This window comes from Phocoena sinus, chromosome 15 (assembly GCF_008692025.1).
Source record: "Phocoena sinus isolate mPhoSin1 chromosome 15, mPhoSin1.pri, whole genome shotgun sequence".
In the NCBI taxonomy this organism is placed as follows: domain Eukaryota; kingdom Metazoa; phylum Chordata; class Mammalia; order Artiodactyla; family Phocoenidae; genus Phocoena; species Phocoena sinus.
The window spans coordinates 26,654,781-26,665,471 of record NC_045777.1 but is presented as its reverse complement, the minus strand read 5'-3'; positions in this window follow the sequence as shown (position 1 = coordinate 26,665,471).

The window sequence follows — 10,691 nt, the reverse complement described above, 5'->3', positions numbered from 1 at the left end:
ACCCCACACCCTCTCCCCTGCCTGGAGTTGCCCACCTGTCAACTCTGGTGGGCCCGCCAGAGAAGGGGGTCCATGACCTAGGCCCTGTGCTCCTCAGGGGGCGTGGGGGTGGGCTGCCTCTGGGAAGGATGGAGGAGGCCGCGGGAGATGTGGGGTGAGGCGGGAGCATCTGGTGAACGAGGTTGGTACAGCTCCTGTGGGTTGAGGTCTGGAGCCTGGGCAAGAGGGGAGTTAAAGGAGGGAGTTGGGGTGGGGTGGGAAGTTGGGGTGGGGGGCTGACAGTGCTGGAGGTGGACAGGAGGGAGGACGCTGAGACATTGGAGAGGTACAGGCTGGCAGAAGCATGAAGGGGTGGCAGATCTGGGGGAGGGCAACCTCGGTCCGGAGCATAGAGAATGTTCCTCAGGAGACAACCTTTGTTGTGGGCTCTTTTATGGATGAGGCTCCAAACACCTCAGGTGAAATGTTTCAAGGAGCCATTCTTTGTTCTAGGTGAGCATCTAGAACATTTCTTCTAGATGAAGGTCTTGACCACAATAGATGAACTGCCTAGGAAGATACTCTGTCTGGGTTTGACTGTGGATGAGGTTCCGGCACGTTTAGCAGGGAGACTGTTCTAGAGAGACATTCTTTGTTCTGGATTGAGTTCCAGGACACACAGCTGATAAAACATTCTCGGGAGTCACTGTGACCTGGATTCTGTTATAACGAGGTGCAGATGCTGGCACCCTGCTGCTCTGCTGTGGGGGATTCTAGCTCCTGCCATGGTGGTGCGGAAGAAGGCATCAGAACCCTGAGTGAGTGCAATATTCTAGGAAAGGGTACTCCACTTCTAGACTTCTAGGGTTTACAAGAGTTCTGTGCCCCTGTCCACTTCAGTCCACAGCCACCTTCCCGAGGAGAAACTGTCCTCAGAACTCCTGAGACATTTCAACTGCCAACTGGTTTCCAGCTGGAGAAAATTAGCTCTGGGGACATGACATGAATCTTGGCTCTTAGCCACCTTGCAGATGCAGCTCCCTGGGGCTGCAGCTGTAAAACTGACTTGTTTGGCCTCAGATCTGACAACCCTCCAGGACCCGTGGTTCATTCTCATGGTCCAAACATCCCAGGGCATCCTTGGGACCACTCACCCAGTGCCCTTTCTCTCCACCTGGGACAACAAGTCCTGGATAGCATGAGGGGTATGGGAGCTGAGAAGTAGGCAGTTCTGTGGGGTGAGGGGACAGAGCGCAGCTTGGAACCCCTCCCCACAAATTCCTCCCTCCCGCATGCCTACTAAGGTTCGTTCACTGCAAGAGCTCAGCGGGCGATATTAAGGACAGATGCAGACCTGGGCTGGGGTGAAGTGGACATGAGAATTAGAGGGGCAAACTATGCAAATTAGAGGGGCACTTAGCCCTTTCTGGTTCAGCCTCCCTTGGGTTACAGATAGGAACTGAGGCCCAGAGTGGCAGCGAGTCTCACAAGGTCCTAGATTCCTGGCTTTTCCATCAGAATGTGAAAGGTGATAGTGGCTTTGCTAAGGATGCTGGGAGAGGGCCACACTCAGGGTGCAGGGTGGCTCCAAAGGCAGAGAAGGCAGGACTGCACATACACACACACAAAAGCACACATCACCCCCGTGACACAAGTCACCTCACACACACCCCCCAGCACCACAGGTCACTGCACAGACACCCACCCAGGCCGAAATGGTGTGTGCATCCCTCCTGTCAACTCACAGAGAGTGTTTTTCCTTCTTTCTTTCTTCCACTTCCCTGATCCCTAAGATGTCTCAGGAACCAGGCCTCAAGGTGGTGGGGGTAGGAGAAGCCCAAGGCTGACCCAGATTCCCTCTGGTGCGTTCCCCCATCCTCTTTATCCTCTGTCCATCTGTTTTCAGAGACCAAATTCCATGGCCCTTTGTGAGATGGGAGCATTGAGGATGTGGACCCAGATCCAACCGACTGTTTCTCCTGGGTTGACTGCCAGCAGTTTTCACTCTGGACTGTTTCACTTAAACTCTCCCCTACCTACAACAGAGGTGTTATCAATCCGTCTTACAGAGGAGGAAACAGGCTCAGAGAGGGGACATGAGGGTCAGCCTTGGCGAGTTATTTTACTCCCAGTGCCCTAGAATGGCTGCTCCATTCCCCAGCATCCTTGAAAGAAAAGTTAAAAATCTCCTCCCTGGGAGTTGGGAGTCCTGACAGCTCCAGGAGCTGCCCAGAGAACCAGAGAGTAGGGACGAGCAGGCAAGTGCTGAGGCGTGGCTTGAGGCTCAGTTTTGGACTTTACTCCACCTCCACGCCACATCTTCTCAATCCCACAAAACCTTCCCTAAAGGCCTCTGCCTGCAAGGACACCTGAACACCAGAAACGGTCATAGTCAAAGGGCCCGAGGAGAGGGCTACAGGCACCTTCTGCGTCTCACCCTCTGGAAAGAGCTCAGCCCCTTAAGGACTGCCCCCTCCCTCCACACCTAGGAGCTCAGGACCCCATCCCTCCCAGGCCTGAGGTCCCTCTCTCTGCTGGCCTGTCCCTTACTTCATCTTGTCCCTGCTGGTCCCCTTGTTTCACTGGGATGGAGGCGTCAGAGTAGGGAAGGGGCACCATCTCATTCAAGCGGTTTTGTTTTCCTTTCTGTGACACAATCTACCTCAGCCAGTCTCTCTTCCCTGCCAGAACTGGACACCCTGGGTCCCTGCCTCCTACTGCGCATTCCCTGTCTTCCCCCCTAGCCTGGCTGCTCAGCCCTTCCCAGAATCCTTACAGCGTCCTTGCAGTGAGAGAAGGTTCACAGCCCAGAGGGGCCCTTAGTGTCTCTTAAGCCACCTACCCTCCACATCCACTATAAAGAAGAAATGGAGGCACAGAGAGGGCCAGGGACTTGCCCAAGATCACACAGGAAGTCGTGGCAGAGTTAGGCTTTTCCTGGGGATGAGAGGTAGCTGGGTCCATCTTCATTTTGCCAGGGAGAGAAGAGAACAGGATGCGCTAGGTACCAAATATGTCAGGCCCTGCCATGCTGTCAGTATCTCAACTCCTAGGAGACCATGTCCCCATTCCCAGGGCAGACTTCTGTCTCCCAGTTTTTTGGAGCTGATGCCCCAGGCTGCTGACTGCGCTCCCCAAACCTCTCCAGGCAGCACACACCCCTCATCATACCCCCATGCACTGATGTTCCACGTGCCTTGTAACTATCACCTGGTTGGACAGCACAGACCTCTACCCCTCCCCAGCAGGGGGCTCCCCAACAAGGAAGCCTTTCTTGGTCCTCTCCTTTCATCTGCCTTATCCTCGTATCTCCCCCAAATCTGCCTTACCCCAAGCCAGTTCCCTGCTACACCTGTGTCCTGCAGAGTTGAAGAAAGCAGAGGGCAGGGAGGGCAAGGCCTGGTCCAGGTCTCAGGGTCAGGGCCAACAGGGCTAGGAGTATCCAGGGAGGGAAGGTCTTGCCTGGCAGACCCAGTGCCCTCCTAAGGGCTAAAGTCCCACAGGTCCCTTGGAGATCACCTGGGCTGGGAATTCACTGAAACCTCAGGCAGTGGGGAGAAGGTATCTGAGTGCATGGGTTGCAAATTCAAATGCCTCCAGTTAATGAAAATAAGAGCGGTAGAGGTGCTAGAAAATAAAGTGGTGGGGACTCTGACAAACTGGAGAGTATGTGCCCTGCCTATAGCCACTAAAGTTCAAATTTTTGAAAAATCCAGTGCGGGCCAAACTAAACACTCATATTTGACCGTGGGCCACCAGTTTGAAACCTCTGGTTCAAAATGTTAATAAGGTTCTGGAAAACCTTGAAGAGTCTGGAAACTCCTTTGAGACTTTTCTAGTCCAACCCTAAACCCCCATGGCCTGGCCACCTGAGAACTGGCCCCACGCCCTCTCGACTGAAAAGGCCAGGGAGGTCTGGGCATCCACGTGGTCCCTGGCTTGGGAACCATCATCCGATAAGGGCTGCAGGCCCCTCCAGTGACTGACAGGGTCAGCGTAAGGACTGGGGTCTTCTCCAGTTTGGGGGCCCCCAGGTAGGGGGAACCTGCACTGGGTCGGGGGAGAGTTCGGGTACAGGCAGAGGACTGAAAGCCAGAACCCAACTGCCCCATCCTGTGCTGGGCCATGCCACCCTTTGGCACCCTGAGGATGGCTCCCTCCCAGTTATGGCCCACAGGGGGAGAAGCTATCAATTTCTGTACTTCCGTTCTTTGTAACGTCTCAGTGAAAGAGATGGAGTGAGTGCCAAGCCACATGGGCAGCAGTGGGGATGTGGTCTGCGGTCCCCCTTCCCAACCAGAGGGTCTTCTGAGACCCTGGGGCTGGGGAAAAAGACTCTCAAGTGCCGTTCTGGTTGGGGAGGGGCTAGGACATTCCCGGGTTCTTGGCGAGGGGAGGAACAGCAGGAAATTGTGGAAGTGGGAGAGGAAGGCCTGATCTAGGGATGCCCTGGTTCCTGGAAGCAGAAAACTCCCCGGTATGTGTCTGTGTGGGGTGTGGACCTGGTGTGCCAGGCCTCCTCTACCCTCCCCTTCTCCCAGCAAGAAGGGGGCTGCCTTCTCCCTAGCAATCCTGGCCTTTATTCTATGCACAGTCATCGTTAAGGGCACCCCCAGGCCAGGCTGAAGGGGGGTGGGCCCTGGGGCACCTGCAGTAATCCCAGAGTGGAGGGTAGCTTGAGGCAAAGGGGGTGAGAAAGGCACTAGGTAGAAAAATGATATTCTTCCATCTCCCTCTCACCCAAATCCCAGACTCCAAACCAGGCCTGTCTCCATTTGTTTGGCTAAACAACCCCACTTGGAGGGACCCCATCTGAACAGCCCCCCAAACCCACTGTCTTTTGTGAACCAGTCATAAACTAGCTGGAAGGGACCTGAATGATTCCCAGATTCCCCCTTATTATTTTCACCCCTGAGGATCCTACAGTTTGGGAGATTTTTCTCCCAAACTAGCCTCACTTCTTGAAGGATAGTTAATTTTCCCACATTAAATTAACTCAAACTGAGCTTCTGATCGCAGAGAAATGCTTCCAAGGCCTTGAGTTAGCTTCTAGGGCTTAAAGGTGGGGGGAATATCTGTATTCTGTTGGCATTTAATACATAGTTCTCAAGAGCACCTGTGGGCCCCATTCTTGCCTCTGGGACCCCAAGTTAGGGATCAGTGGTTTAACCATCTGGCGTCTGTTGAATCATCCTTCCCCTTCTGAAGGGGAAGGCCCAGAAGGGGTGGCCAGCAGAAAGTCACACAGTGAGTTGGGAGGGTGGGATCAGAGCCCAGGCTCTTCGGGGTCCCACCAGAACACCCCCAGCCCTGATGCCCCCTCTTCCACTTTTTCTCCAACTCCAGGAACCACTAGCCATGCCCGAGGGGCTAATTTCCCTCCCTCAGCACAATTCCGGGTGATTCTCCCATCCAGATTCTTTCTTCCCTCCCTAGTCGACCCCCACCCCTGCCCAATTGTGTCTCCAATCCCGATCCCACCTCCTGGTATTTACTGCATCTGTGCCATCCTCAGTCCCGAGACCCCACTCACCCCTCTGTCCTTCCCCCAGGACGGGGAGGGGACCCCAAGCTGGGACTTCTGTACTGAGACTCTTTTGTACGCCACAAACTTTTTGTATATTTTTAATTTTGCTGCAACATGAGATATTAAAAGTCATTTCAGTACGTGCTGTTTGCGTCTTATTGTTTTGGCTATTCTGCGCCAGAGACAGAAGATGAGGAAGGAGGGTGCGGGGAGAAAGGATACCCTCTGCCACAACCCCTGCGGCTCCTGTGGCTCCCTTAAGAGACACAGGCATTTGGCTGGAAGAGGACAGCAGCCTACAAAGCTCCCTGTTGATTGGACAGAACCTCAGTCACTCAACCAGAATGATGGGTGGGGCCAAAAATTTAGGGATTTTCTCCAAACTCCTCGTTTTACAGGTAAGGGAAAAAAGGGACTGGGGACAGACTTTCTAGAGGTCAAAGAATGAGTCAGTGGCAAAGTCAGGACCTAGACCGAAGTTCCTGATGCCGCTAAAACAAATGTTTATTGAATAACTACTACGTGCCAGGCACTCTTCTAAGACACAGTGAATAAGAAAGATATAAAAGTCATGATCGCTGCCCTCCTGGAGCTTACATGCTAGAGGGCATTGCCCCTAAGAGATCTCCCTACCTCCAGGGTTTCCACCCTCTAAGCCAGTGGTTCTCAAACTTCAAAATGCATCAGAATTACCTGGGGTGGAGGGGGGTTATTTAAAATGCAGATTTCTGTCTCCATAACTGGAGGGGGGGTAATAGAGCATGCCTGGGAATATGAATTTTAAAGGCTCTCCAGAGGATCTAGTACAAGGGGGTTTAAGAACCTCACTTTGAGGACCATTGCTTTAATGCCTCCTCCCCCAAATGCGACCATGACATTTCCTGGCTTTACAATCTCCCATGGCTTCCCAGGGCCTTCAGAATAAAGATTGTCAACTTTGCTGCTAGTCTCAAGGAACAGATATCTTAGTTCATGGTTTTAGTGCTTTTCGAAGTATGGGAAGATGCAAGAATCCAGGTGCATAAAACATTTCTCCTGAAAATATATAACTATCTGAAGGTCTGTTCTGCCAGTTTTCCCAGAGCACAGAGTGCCTCATTCCTGATCTCCCTTCAGGGTGTGTTAAAGGTCAGTGACTGCAGTGGCTAATGACTCAATTCTTGTAGAGCCAGATGGCTGGTGACATTCTTTAGTAGGCAAGATGCTGACTTTTCACAACCTGGACCCAAAATACCTCTTAATTCTCACCTCCAACATCACCCCACCTAGACCTCATAGCTTCTCCAAACCACCATCTTCCTGGTTGCCACCCAATGCCCTTTCTCTCCATTCTCTCATGCAGGTAGAGCCCCATTTCCTAGGAGCCCCCAGCCCAAGTGCTCAGGGAATGTAGCCCCTACCTGGCCTTAGGAGACAAGACAATAGTTCTCAAAGTGTGGTCCCCAGAGCAGCATCACCAGGAAATTTGTTAGAAATGCTGATTCTCAGAGCCCACCCCAGACCTACTGAATCAGCCATTGTGTGGGTGGGGAGCACCATGTTTTTATAAGCCTTCACGCGGATTTGGAGGCACACCCAAGTTTGAGAACCATTGGTCCAAGATAATTCCCCTGACTGAGGATTGGTGGGGGCAGGGCCATGTGACCCAATTCTGTGAGGCAGAGACTGCTATATGTCCCCCAGTATCTATGCCCCCCCTTTTTCTATAAAGGAATTATTAGCTGGGCACATGGCCACTTAGAATAGAAGACTATTTCCCAGCCTTCTTTGAAATTAGGCGTTTCCATGGAAACAAGTTCCGGCCAATGGGATATGAGCAGTAGAACTTTGTGCTGCTTCCAGGCCATCCCTTTAGAGGGAGGAGCTGTGCTCTCCTCTGGCTCAGTTTACCCTTCCTGCTGGCTTGACTGCAGCTGTGTCGAGAGCCAACTTGAAGTTGAAAGCAAAACCCTAGCCTGGTGGAGCAGTGAGACAGGAAGCCCCTAGGTCCTGGACACATGGAGCTGCTGTACCTGCCCTGGACTTGCTTATGTGAACGAAGTGATCAACTTCTATCACGTTTAAGCCACTGTTATTTGGATCTTTGTTAGAGCTGAAATATATCCTGGCTAATACCTCTGACCCCTAGATCCCTAAGGGAAGTCTTTTGAAGAATCTCTGGGAAAGGTTTTCCTTCTCCATAAAAAGATACACAAGAAGGGGAAACCCTTGGCCTTATCAAGGGTTGATAGCATCAAAACCAGAATAATGATGAGTAGTATCAGGTCTGTATTGGTCCTACAACTGCTACAGCCCTCTTGCCAGCTGTGTTAGTTTGCTAGGGCTCCCATAACAAAATACCACAGACTGGGTGACTTAACAGAAATCTATTTTTTCACAGTTCCGGAGGCTAGAAGTCCAAGACCAAGGTGTCAGCAGGACTGGTTTCTTCTGAGGCTCTCTCCTTGGCTTGCCGATGGCAGCATTCTCACTGTGTCCTTACATGGTCTTTCCTCTGTGTGTGTGCGCCCCTGGAGTCTGTGTATTCAAATTTCCTCTTCTTATAAGGACACCGATCAAGTTAGATTAGAACCCACACTATGGCCTCATTTTAACTTAATCACCTCTTTAAAGGTCTTCTTCTCTCCCCAACAGCCACATTCTGAGGTACTGGGTGTGCGGGCTTCAACATATAAATTTTGGGGGGTGGGGGGGGACACAATTCAGCCTATAACACCAGCAAAGCAGAAGATGTAAGGAACTTGATGCCATTTTTGAGCTGCTCAATTAACCAGCCCTAAAATCACTTACCTTTGGGCTTTGTCTTGAGAGATAATAAATTTCCCTTATGTCTAAGTCACTTTTGATCGGATAGTCTATTCTTGGTAGCCAAAAGTGTCGCATCTCGTGCAATGAGCATTCACGCTGTTCCCTCTGCCTGGAGCGACCTTCCTGTCCATACGCCCTTCAAAGCCTGGCTTGAATGCCACAGACTTGGTGAATGGCTCCTGATTCTACCTTCCCCAAACAAGTCGCTTGCCTTGTATCAGAGTTCTTTGCCTGTGTGTCTTTCTCTCTCACCAGTTTAGGGGTCAGCGTATGCACTGTACAGCAGCCGTCACATTCCCCACCCAGCCACCATCCCATGGCAATCCCTTTTTCATCGGGAGTAGATCTGGTTTTTCTAATCAGCACTCCAGGGCAGCCCCTGCCAATCAACTGGAAGGTGGCTCAGAAGAGGTGAATCCTGTTTGCCACAACTGTGAAGTCTTGAGGGCATGGACTTTGTTTTACTCACCTCTTTTTTGATTCACAAGCAACTTTATTAATAAGCGTTACCACTGTATGCTTCTGATCCCATTTAATCCCTGCAGCAGCCTTCAGAGGCAAGCACCATCATTATCCTGCTTTTGACACACGAGACTCTGGGACTCCAAGAGAAACTACTGGTTCAAGGTCATACACATTTGAACCTAGGTCCACCTGTCTCCGCCCATTTCCACTGACGCATACTAACCACTTGATCTGTTCATGGCCCTGGGGTGTGCACTGCAGGGAACACAGGGATAGTTTGCTCTTCCTAGTGGCATTCAGAACACTTCTTGTCCTGTTTGAGATTCCCAGCAGTTCGGTGATGTTTGGAGTTATTCCAGGAATAATGGACATCCCCATTTTACAGATAGGGAAACTGAGGCTCAGAGAGAAGAAAAGGCTTGCAAAAGTCAGTCATGGGGGACTTCCCTTGGAGGTCCAGTGGTTAAGACTTCACCTTCCAATGCAGTGGGTGCAGGTTCAATCCTTGGTCACAGAGCTAAAATCCCACATGCCTCGTGGCCAAAAAATCAAAAAAACATAAAACAGAAGCGATATTGTAACAAATTCAAAAAGACTTTTAAAATGGTCCATGTCAGGAAAATCTTTAAAAAAAAAAAAAAAAAGTCAGTCTTGGAGGTGCCAAAGCAAGAGACCACCTTTCATTCCCTGCTGCCACTCTGAGGGTGGGAATTCAGGACCTGCTCAGGGGTTAACTGGGAGTTTGATGTCTGGGACAGTCAGGGATTGGGTAGCACATCCTGGCCTCTTCCTGTTGGCCCAGAGGGCTGAGGGAGATCTCACTTCCTGCTGTTGGGAGGTGACTGGCAAGATGTAGGGGAGCAGGTGGGGGTGGCTGTATGAGCTAGCACTAAGCAGCCTGGGCCATTTCCCCACCCCCAAAAGAGGGAGGGAGGGGAAGAGGGAAGGCTGGTGTCTGGGAGTCTCTGTCAGCTCTCACACCCAGAGGCAGTGGGGAGCTCTGACCCTCGCTCCCACCGGCACTAACCTGGAACACCCAGGCTTTTAGAAAAAACTCAAAACAATCCTATGCATTGGCCCCTGCACTTCATAATTTCCAACTGCCTTCTTATGCACGGCCTGATGTCTTTCCTGCCACGTCTCTGACTGCAGGACAGGGTTTGGGGGATTATTGTTCCCGTTGGAAAGATGAGGAAACTGAGGCCCAGGCAGCTTACAATAAGCAACCTCCCTGGATCATACAGCAAGTCAGTTCCGGGACTTAGGTCTCCAGAACCCAGGGGTCATGGCAAGGTAAGAAGGGGTCAGTCAGAACCTTTCCAGCTGTCCTGGGTGGGCCACACAGACGGCATAGGCCCTAGAGGAAAGGAACCAGGCTTCAGATCAGAGCCAGACCCAGCAGATATCCCAGGTCCTCCTCTCATTCACTGTGTCCCCTCCTTGGGTCAGCCTCTGCAACTGAGCCTGTTTTAAAAATCTGTATAACAATGGTACCCCAATATTGTGAAGAATAAGTGAGACGAAATATGTAAAGTGCTCAGTCCAGAACCACAAAGGGAACCTTGCCTCTCTAATATTATTCTCTCAAGAGACAGTAAAACAGCCCAGGACACACAGACACACAGGTAAATAGTTAATATTTATTGAGTACCTCACATGTGCCAAGAGCCTTTCTAAGTGCATTTAATTCTTACAAGGTCACAAGGCTGGTATTATGCCCATTTTACAGATGGGGAAATGGAGGCACAAGAGGTTACAGACCCAAGGTCATAACCCTAGTAAGTGACAAAGCCAGGATTCAAACTCAAACAGCCTGTCTCTAAAGCCCATGCATACCACCTCCCTTAATAGTAATGATTAATTTTTAAAATCATTACTTGCTCAGACACAATATTCCATAGTTTATGATGTA